Genomic DNA, 13,681 nt, shown 5'->3' with positions numbered 1-13,681 from the left:
TTTAGATGGTCTCAGTTTCTCAAAGCTTTAAAAGCATTATGAAGAGCCATTGGGATTACTTAACCACCATGCCCAGTCCCTTTACCCAATTTGAAACCCAGTCACTCAGCAAGCAAAAACAATCCCTCCAGTCACTGTTGCCAGTGATTGTGAAATGGTTCTTTGTAACACAAAATGTCTGAGGTTACTCCAGTTAGCTGGGAGGCAGGAAGATGACATTGGAACACGGCTCTAAAAACTGATGATATGCTCTTGCTGCACTGAGCATCTCGTTGCTTGCAGGAGAAAAAAACACAACATGTAGTGACTAGAAAAATGAAGTTTAGGCCTGAGGAATAAGAATCTGTGTTGCAGATTGAGCGTCTGTAGTTCACTGGTTGTGATGCAGGGCAAAGAGGCAGCAGTGCTTTGCTGCAGGCTTCTGGGAACACTGGGAAACATGTCAGATGTCGGGAGAAGAAAGTCCAGCTCCAAGTGCTTCCTGGGGAGTAATTGCAAGTGAAGTCTACGATGGTTTTGTGCAAAGCCTGATGTTTGGTAATGGATGGAGTCTGGGTATGGAAGGAATAACAAGGTGTAATTCATCAGAAACAGAGGAAAACAAGAAGTAATGTTACACAACAAGATCTTGTGCCATTTCACCCTGGCTTGCATGGCTGTATCTGGCTGCATTTATTAACACAATAACTGACCAGAACTGGAGAGAGAGAGGGCATAGCCAAACCCTTGTACTTTAATTCCATTACCAGCTCTTCAACATATCTGACATACACTTGGGTAGGTATGAATAATAGATAGATAGATCTCTTGAAGGAACACAAAAAGGGCAACCAGAGGCCACCACCTTCAAGCATTATCTGTAAACACAGTTTGTCAGTGCATTCCAGCTGGCAACCTCTAGGTAAGTTCACAGTGATCTCAGATAAAACTACTGCTGAACAGAGCCGGATCTTTGGCAGCTTTATGGCACTGGGCCCATTTGCTCTGCTTGGGAGTATGAATCAGAGGAGCTTCTTCATGGGGTGAAGGCTTATAGCAAGTTGGCAGCACAAAAGAAGAAGGGTGAGTCTCCCACTGATGGGCAGACTGCATTCATGGTGTGCAAGAAGAGAGGAGGAGGAGAAAATCCACAATGTGCCATGTAATTCCCCTGTAATGGTTGAGCCCCTGATGTTTCAGGAGCCACACACTGGTGCACTCCCCATTAACTCTGCAGAGATCTGGCTGCTGCCTTTCTTAGGAGCAATGCTCCAGCTGTTAACTGTTAGATATACTGACTACCAGGGCATCCAAGCTGCTCATTTTGCACCTTTCAGCCCCAGTTTCTGAAGAGAATGCATAAAAATGCATAAAAACTTAAAAAGCTTATGAGTTTGCTTCTTAATGATGCTCTTGCTTTCTACTGCCTCAGTTTTCTCCTCCATACAACTGCTGTGGGATTGATGCTACTTTAACTGATGAACTTTAAGGACATTAGTAGAAAGAACTATGGGCAGAAAAGCTCTCTTGAATTCGATAGCTGTATTTACATCCCTAGAAGAGAGCTGTGTTGTCATCTGTCCTTTGTGAAGATCAAAATGTATCTTGACAGACAGCTTTCCTACTTTCTCAGTGGCCGATGGCAACTTTGCAGGCCCTCGGTACCAAAACTGTCACTTTTTATTAATCCTGCATGTTTGATACATCTAATCTTTCAAATGAATCAGTAGCGTTGTTGTAATCTCTGTAATCAGAGCACTATTATACAAAAATAACTCCTGCATATTCAGCTCAAAGTTAACTCTCCTAAGGCAGCAAATACAGGACGATATGGCCAAGATAGCACTTTTTGTCTGTTGGTTTTCCTAGGGAAACGTTATCCCCATCATCACGGCTGTGCCATGATGCACGTGTTGGTTTACACCTCTTAACTCAGAGCTTCATTCTCCAACCTTATGTATATGTCCCAGTACTGATGATGTACATCCAGCACTGGGCACTGCCCATCTGGGTAGGGGCTTTGGCTCGTGCCTTGGTCCCAGCAGGGTGATGCCATTTCTTTTTCCTGCTTTTACAACTCTCTCCTTCTCAGTTTTACTTTTGTGGATGTGATATCTGCTAAGAGTGATGTTTCATCCCTGTAGTACGGGGATCTAATAACCACGCTTCCCATTTCACACAATGAAACTTCACAAACATATCGCAAATTACACGGTGTTCTTTGCATTCCCAGGGACGAAGCACGGCTGTGACCCCCCTCATGGCAGCACAGGATCTGCAGGTGAGGCGGAATGAAATGCAAGGAAGGAGACGTGCTCAGTGTGAGCAAGCAGATAACACCGCCTTGCTCCATTGCAGAGGGCTGTTTGCAAACACGGACAGCCACGTACCCTGCCTGCTTTATAGGTTCCAGGTTTTAGTTGCTGAAGGTCGAGGTGTTCAGGCAGGATTTGCAGGGTCAGACGGATGGAGGCACAGCACGAGCCGCGCTCACGAGGCGGGAGGGGTCGGGATGGGCGCTGAGGAGCATTCTTTGCATTGTGCTGCCATCTAGGGTGCGAGCCTGCAATGACTGCAGCTCAGACACCGCAGTCCTCATTCTCATGCTTTCCATAGGGTTTTACAGGGTGGGGGTATTGCCCTGGGCACAGCGGGGCCGGGGGTCACGCACCCACCCACTGAAGGGGGCGTGCAAGATGGCGGCGAGTTGTGGGCCGGGGGTTAACGTGGCGTTGGGGGGCGAGGAATTGGTTCTGGGCTGTGCTGGTGGCCCTGCTGTGAGCACAGTGCTCGAGTCCTTATCACCTGTGCTGCTGAGTCCTGTAGGTGGCTCCAGGGACGTGTCTGTGCACCTTACAAAGTTCTTCAGTTTGCTTTTGTGTGAAGCAACCCCCCCCCACCCCCACCCCCCTACCCCCAAAGCTTTTGTTTTCTTTGGATCCAGAAAGTTTTTACATATGCTTAGGGAAAACCCGAGCCAAAACCTGGCTGCAGGCCGGTATCTGCCTGGGTTGGGAACGTGGTTTGGGAACAGATGTTCAGTTCAGCCTGAAATCCTCTGCTTGGAATCTGCACTATAATGGCTCCAGCCCCACATCAAGGACATCAAAGGAAAGGAATTTATTTTGTTCAGTTCCAGTTCAGGTGTGACTGAAATTGTTTTCCAGCACACTTTCCACAGACTTTAATGTTCGTAAAACCCAACAAAAGAGCCCCTCAGTTTTTTGCTTTAAACTTGAGACTGCTGACTTCTACTAAAGCTGTGTGAGTTTGCCCTCAGCTTACCTTGGTGTTTGAGTTAAAGACCTCAGTAAATCCAGCTGGTGTTTTACCCTAAGTTTGAATTCCTGGTTAAATGAATTTACATATAAATTCTTCCTAGGTGACTTTCTTAATCAGATTCAGATGAAGAGTGGCTTCCAGGGCTGTTTTGTGACCCACTGGTATAGGTGAAATCAGCACCTAATAGCTGCAGTTCCTATTGTAACTCTTCTGCAGTTATATTACTGTGATCTTCCTGATCGAAGTAATGGCTTCTGCAATAGCATGTGTACTTTGGAATGGGAGTTAGTTCTGTCCTAGAGAAGCAAGTATGTATTTTTAAACTGCCTTTTATTTTTAAGCATCTGTGGCAGTAATAAAGCAAAGGATGTGCTGCACATTTGCTGTCAATCTACTTTCTGTTCCTGTACATCCCTTCCCCCTTGTAGCCTCCTGATAGTGCTTCCATACCTTGCTGGGAGTGGTTTGGACTTGAGTGTTATGGTCAGCCCTGTCTTTGCTCTTCTCTGTGCCAGCCATTAACCTCTCCAAAGGTTTAAACAACTTCTTCATGTAGAAACCCCTGTCTCAGTGTGGCACCAAGAAGCCAGTTTTACCCAGGTGAGGGGATAGTAATGAGGAGGATCCTGTAATCCTGGATCTCCTGGTGCATGCAGGACTCCTGCCTGGGGGGGTGACTTGGGCTGCTCTACGTATTTTTTCCCCTGAAAATTTACTTGAAAAATCACTTTTGAATTGATTTCAAGCAGTGTTTAGAATGATAAGAAGTTGAAAGAAAACATTTCCTCTGGAAGAAAGAAGAAGAATCTGTTCTCCAAAAAGTTCTTCTGTTCATCATTTCCTCAATTTTTAGTCCCACGTTTTTCCTTGCCCTCTAAAGTATGTGGCAGATTTTATGCTTTGCAGCCCTGAAGTTTCTCACTGGAGAGTCATCTTTACCCTCTGCAACACTTGTTGGAGACCTGCAGTACTTGTAGGTGGGTGATTCTGTTATTAGAGGAATGTCAAGCTGGCACTTCTTATTATATGCTTTTTCTTCAGAATTATCTCAGAGGAATACTGTTAATGTGGTATTGATTTCAGCATGCTTTGAACTTAACCTTTTTGTCTGTATTTGTTAATGTAGATGTAGTTATTGTAGATGATTATTAAGTATTACAGACTGAAATCTGCTGGTGAGCAACTAAATACTTCCTGCTTTTGGTTACTTTAAATTCTAAGGCTGGCAAGTTTGGTATGAATACATTTTTGATTTCACAAATAAATGTTGTACACTGTGTTTTTATTTATACAGACTTTAGAGATGTACCTCGAAGTGATGCTCTCTGGCTGTTAACATGAGAAAAAGCGAGTGCTTTGCTGAAGAGTCTCTCTGAAGAGACAGCCCGGAGGATGGAGTTGTCCCTGTGGTGGTGATGCCATAGACCCAGCCACATCCCTCAGCTGAGCTGAATGCAGATGTTGTTTCACTGGGGCAACCATTGCCTAAAGCTGCACTGTACACGTGGACCTGAGAAGTGGCTGAAAGCTTCCGAGGCAGGTGGAAGGGAAATCAGCAGTGATTTCACTGGGAGAAGCAGCTTGTTAGGCACAGACATCAGCCGTAAGTGGAAATTTCAGGAGAGGCCTTTTGTGCTATAAATGATTCTAAAGACCATTGGTTAAATAACGTTTATGTACTACAGAAAATGACATTGTCATCAGCCTCCCCTGGTTCTAAGGAGAGCTGTGGGGAAGAATTGCAAGAAAAAGGAGTTTTTTGGAGACTTTGTCAGCAGTGCTCTGAATTTGCTTTGTGCTGGCTGATGTGGAGCTGCAGGGGACGTGCTCACCTTTAATGCCTGTTTTCAGTCCTCATTACACCCTGAGAGGGTGGCTCCATCCATGCCCTGGGTTATGCCCTGGCTGCTACCCTATAGATGATACCTGCTCTTACAGCACATGAACCAACTCCAAGGAAGCTCCAAGTTCAGCTGCTGCCATTTCAGTCTAGAAGATCCCAGACTTTGTGTTTTCAATAGAAGATCCGCCTTCAGTGCATCAGAACAGGTAGGCTACTTGACATACAACTTTCCCTTAATGTTTTACTTTAGTATTAATTTTTGTCAGAATCCTGTGGCATTCTTTCCCACTTGTATATATTTCTAGCATCCATAGACTGAATATGGAAGGCTATTGATGATCTTTTCTGAAGAGAAATATTGCAGGTTCTTCAGGCCTGCCAGCACACTTCCCTTTGCTGTAATTGAAATTACAGCCACAGAAAGTATAACCAAATGTCACTGAAGATGAGCTTTGGAAAGAAGATCCAAGCCAGCTCAGTGGAATTACATAGTTTGAGAATTATTTCTTCTGAAACGGCCCAATGCAAATGTTAATTTTTCAGGGCTGTGATGGAAAGGACACAATGCCCTGGTAAGTTCTGCTGCATTCTGGTGTTTCCTTTAGCTGCTTCTTATTACTCTGTAGCAGGATCTCAGGCTACATTTGGGAATATTTTCCACCAGCCTCTGAACATACGCAAACGTGCTGTGAAATGAGCAGGGAGAGCTGGTGCACACTGAACAGGAGAGGGCACTGGCACTCCAGCAGTCGTGCAAGGCTCAGTACGACGCTGCAGCCACACTCTGCAGTCGCATCGCTCATCCAGAGCAAGACCCCAAGGTTTGATTTATTGCATCTCAGTGCATACTGTCTCCATCTCATGTTCTTAATATAAGGAAAGATTCTAAAATAAGGGAGTGAATGAACTGCATTTCTTGTCTTTCCCTTTCTGGAGGTAAGGAAAGCAAAAGATTGGGGTAAACCTGCACCAGCTGAGAATCTGCCCTTTTACATTTTACGTTTGCAAATTCATCTGTGGATGTCTATTGGTATGGCTCCTGTGTCTGCTCTTTTTTAAACTCTGCCCTAGAGCATCTCTAGTTAGCACCTCCATTAAGCATTTAATACAGAAGCTAAGGTGACATTCATGTTTTCCAAGAGAACTTCATGCTATCACTGTTTCTCCTCAGGTATGCAATCCTTCACCCTGCAAGGCTACATATTCTGCTGCTTCTCCACCCTTCAACCACCAGAAACTACAAAACACTGAGTTTCCTTCCTGCTTCACAGCATTAACGATCAATGTACTGCAGGGCAATTAGCACATGGCCCCTAACCAGCAGGCAGGGAGTGTTTGGCCAGGCTGTGTCCCTCTGGCTGCTGTCCCACTGTCTGACAGTTCCACTGGTGATGCTGGTGAAGGGTTCCCTGCCCTGAGTCAAAACATTGGGCACAATCCTCTTTTCCCATAATTTCCATAATTTTTTAAATTTTCAACTCTTGGTCTTCTGCTCTGCACAAGTAAAGGGCCTGTAGTGTAAGAAAACAACAAGTTCTATTTGGCTTCCACTCTAATGAATCTTAATCAGACCAAAAGTAAAGCTCTAGTGAGGCTGTCAGTGTAATTATGGACTGGGATAGCCCTCTAACCCAGCCTAAAGCTTCCAAGGAGGTCTGACACTGAACTAATGCCAGTCCATTCCTTCAGGTTCTCATCAATCAAGGGAGGGAGTGTTTTGAACCTAGATCCTGCCTCTTAGCTTGTTGGTCCCATCAGAGTGTGGCAGGAGGATGGGAAACAAGGCTTAGGTGTCAGAAGCTGGTTCATTTCTCTTCCAGGTTGCTTTGAAATTTGTTCCTGAACTACATGAAGGTATGCAGACAGCAAAGAAGAAAGGCTGTAACCTCATTAGGGTTCAGTTGTGCCAATCTATGTGCCTCTTTTAATGAAGGTCTGCCTGGAATTCCTGTCTCAGGATGGTCCCGATTCAGTGCTTGACTGAAACAGGTGAACCCTTGAAGACTTAGAAAAAAATAAGGACGTAAAATATTTCTCTTTGTGGATGCATAAATATTCAAATGCTAAACTAAAAGGGTTCTCGTTTCATCGTGCAAGCTGTTTGGGAGCATTGTTCATTCAGCCACAGGAGTATTTTAGTACTGAAAAAAACCCCAAACCCTGCCACAAAACATCTGCAGTCTGCAAAGATCAGTTCTGAAAAGCATCTTGGAGGCATTCTGCGATGCACCCTCAAAGGATTTATTACCTTCAGTTGGCTGAATGTCAGCAAATCCTCCTTCTGTCATCTAGGTGGCACTCTGCAGTCTGAAAAGGCCTTTTAGATTAGCGTGGAGAGCAAAGTTTCTGCAATCACAGCAGAGAGCCTGGATCTTTACTTAAAATTTTATCGAACTCTAGTTACATGAATGGGCAAGAAAGGAAGAGGAGGGGAGAGAAGGGGAAAGAAGTGACATCAATGGAATTTTTTTTTTAGGGTTTATGAGCTCTGCAAACATAAGAAAAAAACCCAAGTTTCTTCTGTATCAGGAGCCTTGTCCCTTATCATTCCCCTGATACACACTATAGATTTCAGACAACTGCCTCACAGTGGACCTGCTTATCTCTTCCTTAAAGAACCATTTCCACTGCTCACACACCTATTTCTTATCCTTGCAGGCTGTTCTCCTGAACCTTTCTTATAGAGAACATTGGGCTCAGCCAAGCTTGTTCACTGTCCTCTCCAGATCATGCCGCACAGCCTTCAAAGGCTTGTGAGCAAGGACAGGGGCTTAGAAAAACAGCCAGAAAAACTCTGTACATAATAGTTGTAGCTGAAATGCTAAGTCATGGCTTGGAGCAGTGATTGAGCACCTGGTGGGAAGGCAGGGCCAACCCAGGGGAGCTCAGGTGCAGGAAATATACCTGAGTGACCAGCAGGGCTGGATCCAGGATACACCCCTTCCCAGACCTCATGTAAGGGCTGGCAGTGGTGGTGAGGGTATCTCAATTGAGTTTCCTATGTACCTGAGGCCTTCTGAAGGTAAGCAGCCGCTTTCCTTTGTTTCTGTGCCTATGGCTGTTGCATTTGAGCATGTTCTCACTTGTTGCAGCTTAGGACCTTGCTACTCTGCTGTCATTGCTGTTTTTTCCGTTGCATTATGGTGTTTTATCCAAGCTGCTGTCCAGGTGTACGTATGCCACGTGTATATGTGGTTCCTCCTTCAGCTTTGCAACATAATGGTGGAATTTGTCTAAACAGAATGGAAGGTGAATATATTGCATAACTTCCCAGTGGTCTCTTTTGTATTGATGAAGGGAGTTTTTGACTGTCCGTATGGCTCTTGTCTGAAAGGGAAACTGGCTGAGGAGAGACTGAGCACTGAAATGAGCATTTGCTGAATGTGATGCAACTCTGTCACTAACCTTTGCTTGGAGAAAGACTGCTTCTAATTGAAGGTATCATCAGTACTGGAAATGGTGTCCAGGGATATTTAGTTGAGATATTTCACTGCCTGCTCTCTGTGACCACTGGTGACTCATGTTGTTTTCATCAGGCACTGAGATCTTCCCAAAGCACAGCAGGAGCTGCCTTTCTGAGGACCTCATCTCACTATAAATCCCCATTATACTTAGATATTTTCAGTAGGCATTTCTTTGCAGGATAGAAACTACCAGGGGAACAATGAGTTTGTCAGTCCAGTGCCAATCTTCACCTGCTTGTGATTCTGCCCCTGGGTGGCTGCACGTGCTGCCTGTGGGATATGACATGAGTGCAGCTCACCTGGTCCTCCTCCAGCTTGTACCAGCTCCCTTCTGCCTTACTCACCCCTGACATGACTGTCAGTGTGCCTGTCTGTGTTTCCTGAAGTTCTCATTGACTCTAATTTCTGTGCCTCTAGTTGAGGGTGTTATTGTGTCCAGCTGCTTCATGCTAATTTGCACTGGTTTAGCTTGCAAAACCCACGTTGACATTGTTTTGTGTTTGCATCAATGTTCATCACCTGTTAGGAGCTAATGAGAGCTCTGGGATGGGGTTTTGTACAGTTGTTGTACAGCTCTGTTGCTCCAGAATTAGCAGAGGCCCAGAAAACCGCAGCTGGTGTTGAGCTCTTGTGGACATGCTCTTTCTTCAGAGTTGCTTGATGCTGATGTGGATCTTTAAGTCTCATCTTCATTTGCTGCACCCCATTTCCCTGGGCTGTCTGCCTTGCAGGGATGTTGGCAGAAGAGCGATGGTGTGGTCAGAGCAGGTTGTCACCTGTCACAAGGACTGGGAGGTGTGTGACTGGATGGAGCACAAGGTTGCTCACGCAGGATGTGAGTAACTTGAAGGAGCCATCGTGGTGCAGAGCAATTGGGGAGTGAGTAAGAGGTGACCTGGGTGTGCTGTCACGTCGTACCAGAAATAACCAGGCACTGCAGAGATGCAGCTGACGTGGCAAGAGGAAGAATTTCAAGCTTTTGGCAGCAAGCAAGGGGGTGGCAGAGCTCCAGGTGAGGTTCACAGTGTTATGAGCCGGAGCAGACTGAACCTGTACTGCTTCTGCAGCAGAAGTAGATGTCCCACGTCTCATCAAAAGCCCTGCTACATGGAGGGAGCATCTGACTGTGATCGGCCATAGAGAACCCCATCTGTGGCCTAGCAGCCAGGTCTGTGCTCACCAATTTTCTGGTGAGACTTTTGTAGTGTCTACCAGAAGTGCTTTAAAGACAGAAATTATATCATTAAGGGATTAGGTATCTTTAATTATAAATATATATATATATTGTTCTCCCTCTCTCCCCACATTCCTTCTGGCAGGCTGTCTTTGTGTTACTGAAAGGATCTCTCTGTCTTTTCTCCATCCAGGAGAACAAGTTTATTCAAATCTGTTCTATGAGTTTGCCACCCTCAGGTAAGAAACAGGCTTGAGAAAATTACAGGCAACCAAGTGGAATCATTATTGCTTTCCACACACTTTCTTCCCTCTGTTCTGGTGAAAACAAGGGAAGAAAAACATTGCAATGATATAACAGTGGTCATCAGCTTCAGAATCTCCAGGTCACATGTGAAATAGCACAGTGCTACTGATGGGACTTGCAGCTTTGCTGCAGGGTAATGCCCACTGCAAATGATTGTATGAAAAGACAGGAAAACACCTCTGTAGTCTCTGTTGAGGTGAGAACAATTTCATATATAACTACATTAATTCCAAGCACCGTTTTGTGTGACTTTTGAAAGAGGTGCTTGCAGCTACCCAGGAACTTTGCATCATTTTTCAGTGTCCTGTTGTGTTCTTGACAGTTCTGAGGTCAAAAATACATTTTTCCCCACTGAAATGACTTAAAATACGTCACGTAAGAACCAGATTAATTGACTACATAGCAGATGCTGCCACTGGTGTTTACTGAAGCGTTTGGATCCACCAACAAGGGCAGGGTTATTCCTACCCTTGCTGCAGTTGGGTGGCAGACATCCCTGGGTGGTTTGCTAAAGCCCTTCCTCTTCCTTTGGGGTCAGCTCAGGGCTGCCCTTGCTCTGCTGTGCTGTGTTCATTTCTGTCCCTGTGACCTTTCTTATGTGCTTCGTCTATACAAGGTAGACTTTGTACTATTATGTGCAAACCATGTCTTAATTGGTGCTAATTATTCTTGATCGTCAGGACTGTGGTCATTTGGCAAGTTTTCCTTTGCAAAAATGTTCCTTACGTTTTCTTTTAAATAGAGCAAATGGCACAGGGTTATAGCAGGGGGAGGCAGCAGATCCTCCTGAGGATTTTTCATGATGCGATAAGTGCATGGATGGTGGAGGATGCAGCAGCTGCAGAATTATCAGCTTTTAGCTTCCCTTTTTAATGGAAGTTCTATTTTAGAAAGTTTTAGTTAACGTCACCATAAAGTTTATTTCCATTTTATTTATTTTTGAAATAAAGAGGCTCTAAAGCTCCTGGCTGGGTTTTCATTTTTGCTGGCTGAGGAAGGGAGGTGAGTTGGCTGCTTATCTCCTGCGGGAACGCTGTTGGCACTGCTCAGCCTGTTTCTGCCAGCACTGCTTGACCTACCTACAGCCATGACTCTTCTGCTGCCTCTTTGGGGCAGGTGAGGATGCAAAGTGCATTTTTATAGCCTCATGAGTTGTGTCTATAGCATGCAACACAGCATGCAAATGCTTGTTTTGTGTGGGTTCCGTGCCAGTGTTTCCTGGGCTGTTTGGGTTCCTTTTGCTTCCTGAGCTGCTGATGTGCAAACCTGGGTATGATTGAATCTTGCCAAAATCACTGTTAATAAAGAAATGATGAATCTGTGTTTTGGTTGTAGGACATCAGATGCTACAGCCGTCATGACTACTACTCTCACTGGTAGCTGAGAGTGTCCATGGGGCTGGAGCAGCAGTCAGGGATATGGGGCTGTATTTGGGAAGTGCTGGGGTGAAGGAACTTGAATGGGACCCTGGTCCTAAACGTAGCACCAGTGAATATCTGTGACACTGGCAGGCTGAAGGCATGTCTGAGCTACAGGAGTGACTTGGAGAGGCCAAGATAGAGCACCAGTGTTTGGATTCTAATCCATTATGCGGATTGGAGTTAGGCTTACAGATTCAGTTATTTCTCAATTTCTTTACCTGGAATGAGAGGAACATTTAGAATTTTGAGCATATGGATAAAGCTAAATCAAAATGATAAAGTATTTCATTCCAGACTGAGAGCATCCGCACAAGAATAACTGTTCCAGAATAATTTATCACATAGATGATCTATTTTAACCAGAAAAACGAAGGAGGTATAGAGCTTTAGGAGTCAAACTCCTGAAAGCATATGAATCACAGATTACAATAGGCTTGTTAAGAGCTATAGAAATGATAGTGCTGTTTTAGTAATGGCACAGCATGATCCCATCTATACATGCGTGTAATATATTTATACTTCATACACGTATATTCCAATTTAAATATATATAACAAATTTCCAATTTCTGGTGTGGGCTTCAATTAGGAACCAGGACTTGTAATTTTTAGTAAAGGAAGGATGTGATAGGGAAGAACGTAACTGATCAAAAAAGACTGTTGAATTTATGACAGGAAGAGGGAAGATAATAGGATTTCTGAGATTGTATGGATGCTCTTTGCGTGATTTAAGAAGGCAAGATATAGAGGAACTTCATTGAAAATGAGTTCTCTTTTCCCCGAGATTGTTTTAAACCTCATCTGTTTGCACTTCTCTCCTATTTCATAGATGTACACAGATTCTTAGACAAACACTGATTTTTTTTTTTTTTAATATCTTTTTTTTCTTTTTATTTTTGTAACAAATCTTATCTGCCTGGAAAAGGAAATATCTCCTGCTGCAAACACCCATTAGTGCTAACAATCTAACAATGTATTCTTTTGCAGTGTGAAAGCAGTTGGTTTTTTTCTTAATTTAAAGTTTTCTGTTGAATTCCAAACTTGAATTAAAACTGCTGTTCTGACATCTCCCCCTTTGTAACCTTGCCTCATTGCACTGCAGCTTTGTCACAGCTTTTTTTTCCTTCCTTATAATCAGACCAAGTGTTGTGCCCCACTATAGCTAATGAATGCACAGGTTTTAAGTACTCGTGATAGTTCAGAAGCACAACAGACGTGACTGGAGGTGGTGATTCGTTTCTGTATAATTAGGCATAAAGGTTTGATGGGTCCTTGTGTGTTCTGCTTGTGTGCAATAACCCGACTGCAGTGGACTTGCTAATAAACAGAAAGGAATATTTCTGCTTGCAGCACAGATATTCATTAGGTTACCTTTGCCTTGTAACTGGGTTTCTCTAAAGCAATCTGCTGTGACCCCAGCATCCTCTATGCAGATGGCTCAGGAAGGCAAAGCAGCTGCCTCCTCAAGTACTTCTGATTCACAGGTTGGGGCTTGGGTGGCTGTTTGACTAATGGTGGATGGGATGAGGTTAGTGGAATGGGGATGCTTTGATGCAAGCAGCCAGCAGTGCTGTGGTACCTTCCTCTGATAAGCCCAGCACTTGCAGACGTTCCTGTTGTGTTTATTAGAGGAAAACCCTGCTGTGTCTTGCTCATCTTAAAACAGTGCTCCGTAAGCAGTGACGTACATTAATAAGCGGTGATGTTATGCATATGGGCACAGACGAAAATTGCCTTTTACGTATATTTTTCTTTCTCTCTCCCTCTATTTAGAAAGCCATTTATTTTATTGTTCAATAAGATCACTTCCCTCACATGGGTGTCCAGATAGAAGGAGGGCTCAGAACTTCCTGCCTGAGTGCAGCATTTTCTCTGCACATCTTCGTACTTTTCCCTAAGCCTCTTAGAGTTGACCATAGTCCAACACAGTGCTCCCAATGACTACTTGCCCTCTGCTTTTTAAATATTAATTTCATTTACCATTTCAGGGATGTATCCATTCTGACCAAACTAAGAGCTGCATGATATCAGAGTTTCCTCCTCTTGGAAGTAATTGCAGACTATCTATGACTGAATTATCCCTACCACCATTGGGGAGAACCGCATAGACTGAGCTTTGGAAGCCTCTTAGTACAGCAAGCTTTTCAGAGTCCATATAATTTCAGAATCTGGTCTGAATCCTTCATATATTTTCAAGTCTATCCTTGAAATAT

This window comes from Coturnix japonica, chromosome 14 (genome assembly GCF_001577835.2).
Source record: "Coturnix japonica isolate 7356 chromosome 14, Coturnix japonica 2.1, whole genome shotgun sequence".
Classification (NCBI taxonomy): domain Eukaryota; kingdom Metazoa; phylum Chordata; class Aves; order Galliformes; family Phasianidae; genus Coturnix; species Coturnix japonica.
Note: the sequence above shows the minus strand (reverse complement) of the source record.